The following is an 18,698-nucleotide window of genomic DNA, read 5'->3' as shown; positions in this document are numbered from 1 at the left end:
GAGTGGGAGCAGTAACCTTACAAAGGTTTGTAAGGACAGTACAATCTCCTACAATTTTAGTTTTAATCCAGACCTTGGAAATTAAGTTTGCATGGCTTACAGTCTGGAAATGTCAATGTTAATTGATTTTCATTTTTCTGAGTGGAGAGTGAAAAACTAATTTCTTTAACACCTTAAGTGGGTGCTTTTGTCATCCCCATGATTTTGGGGTGGTTTGGGTTTTTTTGGTATTTTTTTTCAATGCAATACTCTTCTTCCTGAACAGGAATGTGATGAGTTAAAGACATTATTCAGAGGTTATATTAAATAATTGCACTCATGTAATGGAAATGCATATATCTATTTGGCAGACTGACAAAACTTCATTTATTGCAGTTTATGGCAAGTTAGCAATGTCTGGAAAAGGGGACAAGATATCATCATGGGTTGTGGTCAAATCTCCTTCTTCCTCAGCACCTGCCATCCTTTTCTATCAGGCAGAATACAGGAGGAAAAAAAAAGCCTCTTTTGCAACTTCCACATGAGTAGCAGGGGTTTTATGTTAAAGCTTTATTTCTTCAACCAAAGCCCATTGGCAAATGTATACAGGCAAATATCATGAAGTGAACGCTGCTGTGAAAGAAAGGCAGGAGCCCTGCTGGAGTCAGCTGTGGCACATTTTTGCTTTTTCCCCACAGTGTAAGTACTAGGCAGCTGCAGTCAGTGCTGTTTTTTCCATACTTGGTGGCCTCCAAGTAAACATAAAAAGCAGCCATACAAGGTCATATTTTTCTTCCAAACCCCTATGCTGGTGATGTCTGTATTTACCTCTTCTTAGACTGAGATCATTTCTCTTCCTTTCTCAAAGCCTAAATTAAATAGCCTTTGCCTCAGTTTAAGCCCATTAGCTTGTCCTATTGCCAAAGCAATGGAAAGAGCAGCTCAATCCCTTCCTGCCATGCAGCAGCCCTTTTCCTCTGTTTGACTATCTTATCTGTTTAGTTAGCTAACCCCCACAGCATCCTCCACTCTTCAGTTCCCTTGATTTTGGACAAACCAACCCCTCTTCCCTTACACCTTTCCTTGCATTTTTTTTAACCTATATAGTCACAGAAGGCAGCCTGTAAGAACTTAATGTTTAATTTAACAGTGTAAGAATTCACTGTAGCACAACTAATTTACAGAAGGCATTTTTTTCTCTACCCCAAATTATTTTTCTCATTCCAACTCCCTGCACCCTTCTCTAACAAAATTTTTTCAGACCTCTGCAGTGATGGGGGCCAAACCACCCTGCAAAGCCAAAACACTGATGGGGCACCAATAGTATGACTTAGAGTCTGCTACAAACAGCTCACGCACTACAAGTATTAGTGTGGGGAGAAATCCACCATGTGATGGATTACAGTGCTTCTGCCTCATTGGGAGGTACAAAGGGGTGGTCAGTTGTCCAAATGACCAGTTCATTCCCACTTTGCAAGGTGCTGGGCAATAGGATTTAGGAGCTGACAGGTCTGTTAGAGCTCTGCTTTATCCTTCACTTAATGAGGAGACTATATCCAAGGTGCATGCTGGATCTCTGCCATTGCTAAGGTACTGCTACAGAGAAATCTTTAATTTGGAAGGGGAGCAGATATTTTGTGTGTTACAGGCTTTACTGTAAAATAATGTGTAACAATCAGAACAGAGCAGGAATGAACAGGACCTGATGGAGAGAAGGAGTGGATGATGAATGTATGAAAGACAACAAGCTGCTACTTAACAAACAAGGAATTCAACATGAAATAGTTCAGCTTCAGTAACCTAAGTTAACAGTCTACTAGCTAGTTTATATGGTTAAAATTAAGCCCTTTTTCCTGAATGAATGATTGTGCACTCGTGCAGATAACTGGCCTTGGGGTAAGAATGTAAGTATTAACGAAAGAAATTAAATGTACAATGGACTTTTTGCTTCCATATGGACATGAGAGCTATGCAGTGGTCCTAGCAGCTGATGCCTAAAATATAATAGCTCCCCTTTTAAGACAAGCACTGGAGATGGAGTGACAGGAAGATTTTTTTTTAACTGGCAGCTGAGAATTTTACGTTCCTTTTAAATTTTGAATTGCACCCTAAGTCTTGCTTAGAACCTTCTATTCCTTGAGGCCATTCCTCACCTGAATTTTGCTGGGGAGTAAAAAAAACAGGAGTGGTTTCTCTACTGATTTATCTCAATGGCATAGCAAAAAGTCACATGTAGGACTTCTCTGCCTCAGGATGCATCTGACTCCGTATATGCATGTGGTCCTCCACAGGCAGGGAATGTCTGAGCTTTATTCAAAAGCCTAAGACACACAATTAAGGCCTGGTTTTAGTTATATATACACACACACACTGAGTTCCTTGTTAAAACTGGGTGTTTTCAAGGTCTAGGCAGTGCCTTTCAAGCCATTCTTCTGCTCATGCATCAGAAAGGAGCTGCCTGGCACAGACATCAGCTCTGTTTCCCATTACTGCTGGTGCCCAGGATGGAGAAGCACCTCAGCCCCATACGGTTAAGCAAAATTCTCCCTTTGTTAGTTCACCCCATCCTCCTAAAAGGCTGTAAGCTGTTGTGAAGGAAGAAATCTGCTCCAAGCTGGGAAGAGACCATTTAAAAAGTGATAGGGAAGAGATGATGATGGGGCTCTGTTTCCCCCACCAACACTGCCAAGAGATCAGTAAATATTGCAATGAGGAAGTTATTGCAGAAGAAAAGGATTTTTTTTTACAGGCAAGACTGTTGTGCAGGATCCTTACAATCTGATCCAGAGGCTCCTCAACACCACCAAGTTAAAGAAACTCTGCAGACTGAAAGGAGAGTGCAAAGGGACTCCATGTATCTGCTAGGGCAGGTGACGGTCCTGGGATCTGACACCCAACATATCACTTTGAGACACTACTGCGAACAAGAAAGAGAATCAGTCACTCCTCAAGACCAATATTGGTTTGTATTATGTGCATCTACAAACAGATATACTCACCCATCCACCCAATACATATATACACACCAGATAAAATACACATGCCTATATGTACTCATATATGGGGTATATATATATATGTATAGTTATAGGTATAACCCCTCTCTGGCAAAGATTTCCACTTCTCAGCTACTGAAAAAAAACTTTGATCACTATTTCCCTGGAATAAATTCCTTCCTTTACAGAAGGAGGACCTGCATTTGCTAAGGCAAAAGAAGTTATGCTCTGCTTCTTGCCTCTTATCCCATGTGGTATTTAACATTCTAAATCCCACTTGTTGACTGGCACAAAATACCCACAAGACTGGTGCTTTTGGGACCACAGCCCAAGTGCTGAGCTGCTGGCTGCATGTACAAAGAGGTGAAGGGAAATACTGGCTCTGCTTGGAATCTCAGTGACACATGGGGTTAGTATGGTGTGTGTCTGAAGGAACTGAAACTTGTTTTTTTAATGGTGATACTGAGGGCAATTAGTGAATGTATTATGATCATCTAAAAGTGACAGGAGATAATAAGCCACAAATTGGGCAATAATATGTAATATGTAATAACCATGGTGTTTTTTAAAAAGTCTCCTTTATATTTGCTTCAGCATCTTATCTCTCATGACTCTAGCATGGCTGCTGTCTACTGGTAAGGCTACATGTTGGTGCTGTTAAAACAAATAATAAAAGACAGTAATTAATATTTCTTTCCATTATGAGAGATTGTTATTACAAACAAAAAAAAACCCTGATGATCTTAGAGGAAAACACCAGATATCTCAAGGCAAAGAAGAATCAAATTGCAACTTCATTACAAAACTATCCCTGGAAAAGTGTTTTGGTGATTTGTGAAGATTTTTCATTAAGTGGGAGCTGCATGAAAAAGATAATGGAAATGCTCTCCAAAGAAGAGCAGCAGCAGCAGCTCTCTAAAACATAACAAGTAAGATCTACAAAACAGGTTCCTGCTGCCACTGGAGCTGGCAGGTCCAGCACCAAGACAGCTTTCTGTAGACAGGGGAACTGTGTTTGGAAGGAAGCCTAACTGGAGGAGAGCTGCAGAGGCTCAGGGGGCTCCTGATCTCAGGCATTTTTGTGATTTTGAGGGCTAATGGGTCTCCCCAGTGCTGTGGACACTGCTGTTCCACCCCAGCAATGGCAGGCCTGGGTTGGGGAGGTGCCTACAGAAACTATTTGCCAGGATGGGAAGTGTAAATATTCACAGCAGCACTACCTACATATACCAAAGAAGTAGTTTCTGCATCTGAAGCCATATTCTAAGTGTATTTTCTGGCTAAGAATTATGTTTCAGGCCCAGTCTAGCAATGTATTCATATAAACTAAAGAGCAGAGCGGTTTGCTACCCTTGTAGGGAATTAATTAGATTTAAATTTGCATTTGATTTGACAGTGCTCTCATAATATGCTAAAATCTTTGTAAAAGACTTCTGAATATTTTTAAGGCTTTTATGCCTTTGGAGTCCAAATCTCCATGATGTTTTCTTATCTATTGATATTTGCCATCTTATGCCAAAAAACTGACAACATCTGCTAGTTTCAGACTAGAGTTCCATTATTGAATGTGCTCTTTGTTTCTTTCTTAGTCTAGTACAAAAAAAAGTCTCTAGAGAAATACTGTGAAGAGCTAACTTGTCATCACCAAAATATAAAGATACAACAAGCTTGTCCTTGCCTTCAAACATAAACTACCTTGCATACACTATGGAAAGAGATCGAGAATCACGACTAAAAATATTATTCAGCCACAAGATTTTGGAGGAGAGGAACTTCCAGCTATGTTAAGAGCTTAAATTTAAAGTTCCAATATTGCATTAATTCAATCCATTTGAGCAGGGTCAGTGGGCAGGAACCACACAAACATAATTCACTTCCATGGACTTTTGGATGCTTAGCACCACAAAAGAGCCTGAGGCAGAATATGCAAAAACAGTCGTGTCATTATCAGTGTTACTTTGCAGGTTTAACACTACGCATAATTAAAAAAAAAAAAAAAAAAGCTTTCACAGCTAGAAAATAATATCACATATATTTTGAGCCTTGTTCTCATACTCATGCACTCTGTCTACTACTTTCTCACTCGGAATACTGAGAGTCCAAACACAAACCCACAGCACGTATAGACCTATAAGGATGGGCAACCTGGCCAGGACTAGAAAGGACTTATGTCTATTGAGAAGGTAACAGACAGACTGCTAATGCTTACTGAGCATAGATAAAACACACAGAAACAGAATCCTTCTAATGATTAAATAGAAATTGGTGCCTTTCTAAGGTGAGACACTGTCCGCTACTTCAAAAATTATGTGAATGTGAAAGTTACGTGAGGCTGAAATCTATCGCAATTGATTGGCAAGGGTGCGATTCAGCTTCAGGGTGAATAACCTAATTTAGAGGTTCAATTTACTTCCTTAAAATACAGTTCTAATGACATTTGCACTATGCAACAAAAATGTATGGTTAGCAGACATGATGGAGGACTTCATGTGAAATACCAGAATAGCAGAAAAAGAAGGAGCAATGTAACCAAAAATGTCTATAATAGCACCAGATGCCAGTAGTTAGGCAACCAGATTTCACACTTAACTTCCTTGTCAATACAGAGATGCTGACATCCTGCTTTGCAAGCTCAGTCCCCCACACCGAACATGAAGCTGCAACAATTGTGCCCATGTGTGAGGTGCACACACAAACAGAGCATGCAGACTGCACACTGAAATACAACACACCTCAGCACCCTTTCAAAACACGGTCAGTATGCAGAGCTTTGCAGCACAAGTTGCCATTTTACGTCGAATCTGTATTTTTTTCATACACGGGCACAAAATACGGTGAAGTCACAAGTCTGCCAGATAACCCTCTGATTTCATGGACAGCAGGAAATCTGGGTGAAGTTTCCTTTTGTATTTTCAGGGGAAGAGGTTGCAAAGGAAGGAAAATAGACTTGCTGCTAAGCATCTGCACCTTACAGGCAAAAAAACAAATTTCAAAGGGGTCTGCCAGAAAGCAGATTTCTTAGAGGTATAGTGATAAGGGAGCAGTTGAGGATTAAAGAGGCATTGAACTAAAAATAATCAGCATAGTTAAAAAAATATTGAACAGATGTTTTTCACAGCTAATGCTCACCATATACAAGCTGCAGCTTTTGACATTCAGGTGAAATGGTGAAGCTGGTTGCTTTTCACAAATCTTGCATCTGGGATGTCAGGACACTGATATTTCAACTCAAAACTTTCTCCTGCCTTCCCACTCCACCCTATCGCTGCTCAGGAGCCTTTAAACAGTTCATTAGTACCTCAGTCAAAGTCCCTCATTCCCTGGAAGATCAGCAGGAATTTTTTGAATTACGTCAATAGGTCAAAACTATCTTCTGAGTGAAGCAGGAGGGACCTTACTTTTCCCATTTCTATTGTTCCAGCAGCTTTCCTCTCATTACCCAGAACTGTCAAACAGTCCATGACCTTTCTTTCAGTATCCTTACATTTTTACAGCTTACCTCCATTAAAAGTACTTAAAAACTGCTTTTTGAGAGACCCTATATTTGAAATTTTACTTTTCCATTGCTTATGTTCAGGTTTGGATGTGTATTTGTATATTTGTATATTTTATCTATAAATAACCTCTGCTGCTAAATATGTGTTTTAACTTTCTCCACCCAACCAAAAGTTCTTTTCCCTATTTTTCACTACAGACCATGCTATTCAGAACAAACAAGTTACAGCATAATAAATTCCTTCATAGTTTACTGGAATTAGGCTAGCAAAGAATTACTGACTTACCCTTCCCCTCATTAGCATCCTTATGGTACAGTTAACTAATGCAATGTCTGGGCCAAATTCACTAGTAACTATTAAGGACTAGATCACCTTGAGAGCTCTGCATTTATATGATTATAAACCCAGTGAAATTTAACGCTACTCAGAAATGAATCAAGCTCAAAATTTACACTGATTAAAGCTGAGTTACGCTTTGTAGCCCTCTGACAAAGTTCTGGCTGAAATAAAGTAACATAAAATAATAAATCATTTTCTACCTCCTGCATTTCCTTATCCCTGGGGAAGAGGGAGAACTCTGGTTTGGGTTTTTTCATTGTTGTTTTTTCTTCCTCCTAAGTCCCCAAAGCATTAATTAGCTGCTTATATTTTTCTCTACCAAGTAATAGATAGTGATGCAGTTTGTTAAGCCAACTAGGACATTTCTCCCAGAACTAAATTCCCTTGTTATTAATACACACCTTCCATGGGATTACAGTTACTGAATTACATTCTAAACCATTACCACAGTATACCAGCAGGAATTTCCCCAGATAATTTCTTATCTTACCCACAGATTTGTTTTTTTGAAAGATTATCACTTTTGTAGTTTTGCATACTCCTCTGATTTTGTTGAATGGTAGCCAGCTTTGCTCTGAATGCTGAGAATCTTCAAACATCCTAACATGCATGCATTCTCACCCTCATCCTCCAGAGAGATATCAAATTCTCTCTGTTTTCTTATTTTTACAGCTATTCATTTTTCTTCTTCATCCATTTAAACTGTGCTCAAAGGCCAACTAGACCTAAATGAGATATTCCCTCCCTTTCTCACCCACACTCTTCTCTATTTACCTTTTCCACCTCTCTGCAAGCAGAAGGCTCTAAATCTCATAAAATATTTTAGGGATAATTGTGGGAGGTTAATGAATGATTTGATCTCTCTTCAGGATTTAAATTATATGAATGTAGGAAGAATCCACAGTGTAGTAAAAGCCTTTGAAATCTGTTCCACTAAAACTGACCACTGTGCAACCTGGCCAAAATGTTTAATACCTGCTCCAATACAAACTGAAAACAAACGTGCACATTTGTACACTAAGTGTCTCAGTGAGATTTTGATTCATGGAAAAATTCTCATTGATATAATAAATACTCTAAGCCACTCTAAAATGGGAATTCAGATTTGGGTCACCAAGACTGGCTGCAAGGTTTTATGGACTAATGTTTCTGAAGCCACCTAAAAGGGAAAGGTTTATAGAAAACAAATGCAAATCTGGGTAATAATAAGAATTCTGGATGCAGTTTTAATGGCAAAGCAGTGATTTATTTGCATATATAAAATTTGCAGAAATGTAAAGATTTTGTCAACATTTCCATGAGTAAGTTATGCAAAATCTTCAGCACGATATGAAATATGCCATATTAATAAGGCAAGAAAGGGGTGCTCAGATGTATATTATGCGTCAATGGAGAAAAGGTGAAATTGTTTGCAGCTATGTGAAAGGAGAACAAACCCCTTCTCAAAAACACTCTGTATTTTCTTCACAATAAGTTGTCAAAAATATTATTCAGCTGCTCATTTGGGATAAAAAGGCCCTTTGCAATGCCAGCTTTTTCAGGGGACAAAGCTGAATAATTTTGCCCATTACTCTGGCAAAGTGCTAGTGGAATTTCTCTCTCACATTAAAACAAAGCTGTGTGCCTCCATCTATGGCTCTGAGGTCCCTTGTGGTAAAGTTGCTAGGAAAATGGTAAGTCATATATATGAAAAATTACATAAATTCCACATATACCCCCCCACACCTGACATTTTTCTCCTTTCCTGCTATTTGTTCAGCCACAATAAATGCCTAGCCTTTGTTGTCTGATGGAGTGGCTGGCTATAGGACATTTAACTTACTAGACCTCTGCAGTGCAGAAACAGCATGAAAAAAATCCAAGCTAACTTGAAAGCCTTTCAGCACTACGGCACTGGTGGCAGAGCTTTGGAGAAAGTGTGGGGACTAGGTCATCAAAGGCAGCAGACTTTTACTACCTTTCCCTTAAAGCAGGCAACACAGAGAAGTAGAAAACACTTCCTGTAGCAGGCACTTCCCTGGCAGTCACCACAGTGTCACCCCATGTGTCTTGTTGCAGGGTAGCCGTAATCCCTTCAAAGCACAGGGAGGAGGTACAGCTGCTTCAGCATTGATTCCCACCACCATCAATAGTCCTAATTTAATGCTCTTGTGCTGTTGCCACTCTCTGAAGACCATCTTCTGCTCATGCTGCCTTTCCTTTGCAGAGCTTTCCTGCAGAAGCTGGTGGGGATGCCTTGACCAGAAAAGGAGGAAACACCACTGTGAGGATGGGAAGCTTCAGGGGAGGTCCTGTTATCCAGGTCAATCTTCCTCCTTCTGAACTCCAAAGACAAACATCGCCAGTCTTCCAAGAGCCATCAGGGGATCTCTCTATTGGGAGGGAAATACAGTGAGTCAAGTATTTCGAGGGTATATTGAAAAAAAAAAAAAAAAAAGTGTGCCTTTCTCTCTTTTGTAAGAAATTACAGGTCACCGTGCTACTATGGTCTAACTTTAAGATAGTCATGTCTCAACTGTTACCCTTTATCGACTGGAGGCTGAAATAAATCACCTTTCCCTGGAGCGTGCAGATTGCACATTCCCAAGCGCCATCTACTGGTATTCCGCCTGGAAGCCGCTTCCCAGCACACGAGTATCCTTCGTTCTGGCGTCTGGCAGGGCGCGGGTTCAACAAATTTGTGTTCCTACGAATTTCAAGAAAGCACAGAGACGTGTAAGACAGGAAAAGAGAGCTCTTGCTCTGCCGCCTGGGGATAGACAGCTGCTAGAACCAGCTCCGGGAAAAGATTCAGCCTTGGTTTCATTAGATGAGAGCAGATAATCCAATCAGAGCACCTAAAGCCAGGCAAAACTGGACCTTATTCGTTCTTCTCCTTGTGAAATTTCCTGCTTCAATTTCTTCACCCATGTAGGGAAAGTCTTGAAAGAATTCAGTATTCAGTAAACCCAGATCTCCTCGAGCATATGACTAAATCCCCAGAGCTTTCAAGAAGATTTTCTACAGAAGTTCTCTAAACATTGTATTTTTCTCAGACAGTGGAGCAAAAGACTTTTTTTAGTTGACTCTCTAACTCTCTATCATTTTCATTAGAAAAACTAATTAAAAACATATTTTATTCAGTTTTACTAAGCACTGTTTATTTAGCATTTTTTCTTTCCTAATTATCTTCCCTCTCTTTTTATAGTTAGTTTTAGAAAATAATCTTTTATTCTTTTCTGTCAAAACTTTGTTGAATTTCAAACAAATTTGCTAAAATGTTTGATACCTAAGCAAAGGATAACTGCTTACTAGGAAAAGTATGGACTTAAAAATATCTTCAAGGGAACTTTGAATATTCTCCGTTCCGAAGAAGGTCTTTGAAGTTATCATCTCAGCTCTCTCACCTGGAGGCTTTCATACCCTGAAGTAGCTCAGAGCATCTACTAAAGTATTCAGAGCCTCAGTGGCAGGTGCCTTAGAAGTCATTATGGTAATGCATTCCTGATTCCTGTGGACTAACTGTTCTTACCCGGTAGGACTGACCTGTAGGGAATGTGTTTTTGACCACCACTGCCAACTCATAATTGCCCTTAGTAGGCGGGCAACATTCAGAATGTTTCGTACACCCACTGCTCCCACATATGAATCAGGACTCTGGTTTCTCCAGAGCACCAAAATTATTACACATTTCCATCTCCCCTCAGTTATAATAGACTTGGAAGTAGTTTAAAACATGAGGGCATAACCCCCTGCCCAGTAGTCAAAATATCTACAGGTATTGTCTGCAAAATATGGTTTGAACATTCCTTTGTATATTCATACACAACAAGCCAGACCCTTACCAAAAAGATGGAGTGGTTTTCAAATCATGTTAAAGAAATTAGGACTTGAAATAAACATTTTGCTACATTCTTTGCTACAAACGCCCCAATTTTGGTGAGCTTTCTAGGCAGAAGCCTACCCCTACTCAAGAAGTCAAATATCTGCAAAAACATCTGTATGAATCTCAAAAGAGGATTTTTGCACTTGTAAAGGCCCTGATCTGTAACAAATTGATGTAATTTCCCATGAAGAAAAAGAATAAATTGCAAATCAGGAAAAAGTGCCTCACATAACAGACTCAGGAACCAATCTCCCCATCAAGGAAACAGACCTCAGTGCAAGTCACCACTGAAGGTTGAGCAGCAGACCTCTCCTGCACCCTGCCCAAATCCAAGCTCCCATGTGCTTTTTACTTGTGAGAAATTACAGCTACTAGTAAAAAAAAAAAAAAAAAAAAAAAAAAAGCCCAACATAATCTAGCAATGTGGCCTTTAGCCCCTTGAAATAAATGCTAATCCTCTCTTACACCATGAGCCAGAGGAGGGTTGTCCTAAACTGTCCAGTTTAGGATTCTAGACAGACTGGGTCGTGGCCCAGGCTTATCAGAAGTGTGGCATCTTTCTGCAGACAGATTAGATTTTCTAGCATTTGGTTTAGCCTTTGTAAAGCATTTTATGGCTGTCCCACCTTGATCCATCTACTGAGGGCAGAAGATTGGTTTTCTATTGTGCAAAGATGGCGCCACTTGTAGAGGTCCTAATCTTGTATTGCAATTCAATATAAGTCACCATTTCAAAGGAACTTCCTGTAATATTTTTGTGCTACTCAAACTGGCTGCTCTCTGTTCCCCAGGCCCCATACAAAAATAGTTGCCACAGCATTCCTCAATACCCCAGTAATTCTCTCATATATTAATTAACATGAAAATGACCTTTTAATATTGATAATCTGCATCTTTGTTCAGACACATTTCCTTACACACTGGAGGTTAATAAGATGCAAACAAAAGAGCTAGATGAAGGTTAATTTACTTCTGTTTACTCGTTGATCCTGTAATCCAGGACTTAAGAAAAAGGAAAGAATAATTTCAAATGCAACCATTCTGCTGAGAACTCAAAGGATACTTTTCTTTTTTAATTATTATTAATGCTTTCCCCTCCCTATAGAAATGTAGTGCAGACAAGTTATCACCAATGAAGAATCACAAAAACACATCTGTGCAACAAAGGTCAGATAAGATTAAAAGAGCTAGTTCTATCTAAGTGTTTTGTAATACAAGATTCTGGGTCCCAGGGAAGCCAGGATGGAACTGGCGAGCCTCAGAGACCTCATACTTCAGCTTACCTAAAAATACCAGGAAGAAGCCAAGACCTTTGCAAGTCATCAGGGATTTGTTTTCTTTCTCAGCTGACTACTGGAGGAAACTTCCTCTAGAATAATCAATGCACTCTACCCCTAGCAGAATTTGTAGCAGGCAGCAGTCAAATATGCTTAAATCATGGTCAACACCTGAAGTAAATGTCATTGGTTCCCCCGAGATCTGAGAGTTCAAGTCTTTAATACAGGTAGTTTAGTACTTTTATGCAAAGCAAGCCCATTCCTTTATCTAAAACCAGCCAAGCCATCTCTCACAGAGAACCTTAAAACCAGCAGCCACTCCTCAGAGAGGAAGCCAATAGCAAACACCCTGTGTAAAGGCCTAATTTAAGACTGAATTATCTGTATGTATATGAGGAATGCAGTCTTTTCTAATTAAATCCTCTATTAAGAAAAAGTTATCTTTGCTGCTGTTAGGCCTGGTTTGGCTCAATTTTGCTTTTGCCTAATTGCCATTTTCACCTATGCTTCTAGCTAGATTAGGTTTTCCTATTCCCAGCCACCCTCACATTACCCTGTATCATTCACATTTGGAAGAACTGAAATGACATGTATTATCTTCCTCCTGCCAATGCAGGCATCTTCTGCTGCCTTACAAAAATAGTGGCCACCTTACAGCAGAATACAAATTCTATTGGATACTTCAGCCACAGCATCTGTGTGGCTGAACCCAATTTTTGAAACATTTATTAACTTACAGGCATTAACTAGTTGGGTCTGTTTGAAACAATAGGGAAACAGGTTTGTTTAATTTGGTTTGGTTTAGGGGTTTTGTTTGCTTATTTTACCTGGCCTGGAGATAATTGCAGTTGACAGTTTGGACATTAAGAGAGCTGTTTGGGAATGCTGTAGTGTACCAGAGTGTGGTATGGAGCACAGGCTCAGCAGTTAACTAAAACATGGCACGCATTTTACCTAAATATATATAATATATATTCTGCAGTAACAGAGTTCAGTGTATTGCAGCAATTCCTATCTTCACACAGAATCATAGAATCCATTAGGTTGGAAAAGACCTCTGAGATCATCGAGTCCAACCTATGACCAAACACCACCCTGTCAACCACACCATGGCACTGAGTGCCACGTCCAGTCTTTCCTTAAGTGCCTCCAGGGACGGTGACTCCACCACCTCCCTGGACAGCCCATTCCAATGTCTAATCACCCTTTCTGTGAAGAATTTCCTCCTGATGTCCCACCTAAACTTCCCCTGGTGCAGCTTGAGGCTGTGTCCTCTCATCTTGTTCTTGGTTGCCTGGAAGAAGAGCCCTACCTCCACTAGCTACAATCTCCCTTCATATAGTTGTAGAGAGTGATAAGGTCTCCCCTGAGCCTCCTTTTCTCCAGGCTGAACACCCCCAGCTCCCTTAGCTGCTCCTCACAGGACGTGTGCTCCAGACCCTTCACCAGCCTTGTTTCCCTTCTCTGGACACACTCCAGCATCTCAACATTCTTCCTAAACTGGAGTGGCTGAGACCTGGACACAGGACTCAAGGTGCAGCCTAACCAGTGCCGAGCAGAGGGGAAGAATCATTTTCCTAGTCCTGCTGGCCACACTCTTCCCCAAAAGCCTTGGCTTCCTGACTTTTCTGACAGACACAAATGGTTATGATTAGCTGCACTACTGGCCCTGTTGTGCTTGGCCTCCATACAAAGGTTTTCTCTCCAACAAGTCTCACAGCACTCAGCCATTGCAGGACACAGTTAACGCCATTCACCCTTCTTTCATCAGAGGAAAACCTACCCTATGTTTTCACAACATGTTGGCCATTCCATAAAAGCAGCTCTGGAGTAGCTGATGTCTGTAACTCCTTGCCCTCACTTGTGATATTTTGCTCATGTCCCCATACACCTTTTCAGATCCAGCCTCTGTGTTAGCTCATGTGCCAATGAAGTCTCTCTTTAAAATTCTGAGCAATGCTCAACTAATGTTCCTGTTCGTTAACCCCTGAAAGCCTTAATGAGCTTAACTTCTACTTGTCCTTATTCATTTAATACATAGACTATCGCCAGTTTTCAGGACAGTCTGGACATTCGTTAGTGTTTTTTAATTAGCAGCAGCTAATTGAAAGGACAGTTTCTGGATAAAAAAGAAAGTGACTGTTAAAGCAAATACATGGGAATGCTGTGTTGTACCAAGTTAACAGAAATGGAAAAAATTACAGTGGCCTGGTGAGAATGCAGTGCTTTTAAAAGCTATATAAAGCTATATAAATATAACTGTCTGTATATATGTATACCTAAACCAGCTGACATAATTCAGCCACCTGTGTCAGCTGGGCAGGAGGGAAATGCTCTCTTCCCTGTAGACCACATACCTCACCTTCATCTAAGTGCCCATGAGCATTTTATGAACACAAATGTTGCCCAAGGGTGATTTCAGCCACCACAGAGATGAATCCAGTCACCTTTGGGGCAGAAGAAAACTGTCACTTGGTAGCATATAATAAATATTTTGAAGGTCAAAAAAACAACACAAAACCAAAACTAAATGCAGCATTTAAATGAAGATGTGGGAAGATGGGACAAGTAGATGACCTGTGGACAAGTGATCTAATCTAGCTGTCAGCATGGACAAGACACAATGCTAAGGTCTGTGGCTAGACAGCATTTGGTGACATTCACTGGATCCCTCAGGAACCATCAGACAGTAACTGAAAGATTTCTTCATTTTTAACAAGTAACTTCTATCCAGGTGCTGGCCATGGCTCAATCCCATTTCTTCTCACAATTTCAATAAACAGCTGAGTGTTCCCGGATGTGGGAAACTGCAATTGGTATACTGACAGATAGGTTTCAGTCAAAAATGAAAACTACTTTATACTTATAATTCCAGTATTGTTTTTCTTAATTGCTATAAATGACATTGTGGGTAGGAGATTATATCCAGATTCTCAAAATTATTTAAAAGTCTAATGCCAATTCAAGTCCCTAATCCACACGGATTTCCCTGGGAATTAGAAAGTAAAATACCTTTAAGAAGTTGGGCTCTAGTTCTTGTAGGAAAATTAACATATACCCTTAAGAAAGATTATCAATTATTTGAAATGATATATTCAAAAGTCAATGCCTTTAGAATGCATTATGTTTTATAAGTGACTCATTTGTTTCAATATCTTGAAAACTTTTAAAGCAAGACAAAATTTCTGAAGACATTATCTAATTATTTCTTAGCCAGCTTCAGAGATCAGGAGAACACACACAGGAAGATACACACATACAAAAATGTAAACATCTGTTAACACTACTTTGTATTTCAAGAGAAGTTTTAAAAAGTATGTACCAGGACTAAACTCAGATGTAAGACTAAGCTCAGATGTTCCTTAGCTGTGAGCATTAACTCTGGTAAACAGCATTTTTAGTATTAACTCCAGATCCTATACTACATTCTTTCAGTTCAAAATAACTCTGATCCTGTTGAATACATTCAACACAAAATCTGTTCATTTTAAGCAATAGACCAAAACATGTCATTTCAACATGATCGTGGAAAAAAACCCCATCCTCTAGAACTATCAAACTAGGCAAAAAGGTGGGCTTTTTTCCTCTTCTTGAAGAAAAAAAATCCATTTTCTCTAAAGTTTTCGATAGAAAAAGAAAGAAAATAACATAACCCCCAAAGTTTGGCATATGTTGTGTGAGCAGCAACTGATTGAGGCTTTTTGTGCACAGAATAACTTAGTGTTTCAATTACAGAACTCCTCAAGTTTTAAAAGCAGCTAAGTATCTACTTCTACCAGCTGGGAAATAGCCTTCTGTGTGAAACGTGAGTGGGAAAATTGACTGTGCTGTGTTAACTCAAGCAAAGGGAACAGGCTCCCAAAGGGGGTCACATTCCCTTGTTGCTGGAAATTAAAGGTGGACAGGTTAGAAAAATGTAGAGTATTGAGTTATTTCTTTCTGTGGTCAGATTAGCTGGTTTTCTGCTGATTGCTTTTCTAGTATGAAGCCCAGAAGACAGAGGGAAGAGAAAGATCAAAGCTAACCCACAGAAAGTTGAAATTCTTGCATTGACTTCCAGGCTTTGGGACAGTCTCTGCCCTGTGCTGCCTTTGACTGGGAATATGTAATAAAAACAATTTTAAAAAATTAATCTTAAACTGATAATCTTTGATAACTGACTCCAACCAGGATGCTAAACCTTCCTGAAACAGCTACCCAGTGGAAAGCAGAGCAGTCACCAGTTGTGCCATGGGGGTTGACAACTTTTCCCAAGTGTTATGGTCCCTGCTGTCTTTCCTGGATGACATACATTTCCTTCCTTGGGCTTCCTGAGAACAAGTTTGCAGTGCTTCAGCAGAGAATATGGTTTTCTCTGCTCTTTGTCTTCATCTCCGTTCCTGAAGATGTCTAAAGAGGAATGAAGCTGGGGAAGGCTCTGGAGCACAAGTCCTATGAAGAGCGGCTGAGGGAGCTGGGGGTGTTTAGTGTGGAGAAAAGGAGGCTCAGGGGGAACCTTATCACTCTCTACAACTCCCTGAAAGGAGACTGTAGCCAGCTGAGGGTTGATTACTTCTCCCCAGTAAGCAATAGGACAAGAGGAAACAGCCTCAAGTTGCACCGGGGGAGATTTAGATTGGATATTGGGAAAAATTTCTTCACTGAGAGGGTTTTCAAGCATCAGAACAGGCTGCCCAGGAAAGCAGCTGAGTCACCAATCCTGGATACTTCCCAGTAGGGAAAGAGGTGGGTAAGTGGCTTTTCATTTCACAAAAATACTTACTCTCTTCATTCAGGGAAAAATCTCTGCTATTCAGAATCCAAAGCTCCAAAGTGAGGTGTGGTAAATCAGACCATGTCTTCATCTCAGTCACAAAACTTTCACATTGATATCCTTTTTGTCTGGGCTGAGTACTAAATGACAACTCTCTTTTGCAAAGCTAGCAATTTGATGATCTCGATTTTCATTAAAAAACAAGAAATCCTTTGTTTTCCTGAGTAGCTGTCATTCAGCATTTATTACATAGATCTGTCAGAAATGTTTCTCTGCTCTTTTTCCTTACTAATGGACTTCAGGGCATTAAGTTTGACGAAAATTATGTAGGAGATAAAAATTGTTACATGTATGTTCAGAACACTCAAGGACCATTATGTCAGTTAAAATACAAAACCTTGTTTTGAGAAACAAAATTACATATTTGAAAGCTTTGTCAGAAGGCTATGAAACAGGCTTAATTTCCATTTGGAAAAAACCTTCTACATTGATTTTTTTATCTAAACTATTGCAACCTTCCAATTACTGAAACATACTAAAAATACAATTTTAATTAAAGCTTAGTATTTCAAAACTTAAAATTAATTTGGTGATGTCAATATATATATCTAACACATCTTTTTGTCTTGAAAGCATGCTTTTCAACCAGAAGATTATTTTCTTTTCTTTTCATTGAATTATGCAAGTTTCATTAAATTGCAGCAAAGAGCAGGGCCCATAGTTTCTTGTTTCCTTCTAAGAGTATAGAAGGTTAGTGTCTGACTTCATCTTAGACTGATTACCAAATGCATTACTGAGCTTCTGCTTTAAGCATTTTCTCAGTATTCTGGCTAAATTTCATGTATTTTTAAGTGTCCTTCTTCACAAAGCCCCGACAAATACAAAGCTCTCGTGCCCACAGCATTCTTTATGTGAAATAACAGCAGACAGGTTGGAAGCATATAACCCAAAGCTGGAGTTTGAATTCATTGTGAAACCTGCCCTAAACTCTAAATGTCTGAGGTTACTCATTTGGGCATGTCCCTCCATCAGAAATGTGGCTCACATGGACCCAGTCAAGGGGGTCAAAATTGTTGGAACCAGTGCTCTTGTTCCTTGCAAACTTTTTGGAGGAGCAGGTTGACCAGCTGAGACTCCTCATGTAAGAGAGCAGAGATGACCTTGAAAACTCTGGTAACTAAAGACCTCATCCAGTCAGATGTCCACAATAAATTCCATCTTGAGTTGAACAGGTGTGAAGCTCCCATCCATCATCAGCTGGAATATGTCAGCTATTAAATATGTTGCTCTCACCTCTCTTGTCTCACTGACCAGCAAGAATTAGGTCTTAGGAATTAGGTTAAGAATCTAACTACTAGCTTATTTATTTTATCTGCCTGAGATTAGAAAATTCTGGGTAATGGCAGTCCAAACTAATTTTGACTGATAAAAAGCAGTTCCAAAGAGGTGGTTAATGAGGGATGGACATGCAGGGCCAGGAGTTGGATTCAGTGATCCTTTTGGATCCCTTTCAGCTCAGCATATTCTGTGATTCTGATACTTGTGTTGCTTCACTGAGTCATATATTTGAATATATTCAAATATTTGAAGCTACTTTGATATCTTCCAGTAGAAGACAGCAGCTAAACATATTAGAAAGCATAATTTTCATTTAACTACAAAGATAAGTACTGACCTATCAGAATTTGCAGATCATGTTTATGCCATTCAGTTGCATGAATTTTCTGAAGAGAACATATTTTTCCATTCAGAGTCACAGTTCATACAAACTCTATTGCCTACCAACTAATTTACGGATATGAAGCTTTCAAGTGTTTAATTGGAAATATCTTCTCTTCTGCTGTCATTATATTACACTGATAGAGGAGCTTCATACCAAATGCTTTCCATGAAAACAATTTCTAAATCAAATTATTTTTAATGTTGTGAGTTTTTTGCACATGAATAAGTACCTCAGTTGAGATGTATAAAACCAATTAGACCCCTATTTAT

General features: G+C 39.6%; 1 long non-coding RNA gene across 1 annotated transcript; it reads right to left on the bottom strand.

The window, feature by feature from the left end:
- Positions 1-8,035: 8,035 nt before the first annotated feature.
- On the bottom strand, positions 8,036-14,458 carry LOC125328296. Its single transcript, XR_007204644.1, has 3 exons — positions 14,311-14,458; positions 9,365-9,497; positions 8,036-9,183 (listed from the first exon to the last, which is right to left on the bottom strand). It is a non-coding gene; the product is annotated as an uncharacterized LOC125328296 (long non-coding RNA).
- Positions 14,459-18,698: the final 4,240 nt, after the last annotated feature.

This window comes from Corvus hawaiiensis, chromosome 7, assembly GCF_020740725.1.
Source record: "Corvus hawaiiensis isolate bCorHaw1 chromosome 7, bCorHaw1.pri.cur, whole genome shotgun sequence".
NCBI lineage: Eukaryota > Metazoa > Chordata > Aves > Passeriformes > Corvidae > Corvus > Corvus hawaiiensis.
The sequence above is the reverse complement of the archived record's forward strand: the minus strand, read 5'-3'. Positions and strand labels throughout refer to the sequence as shown.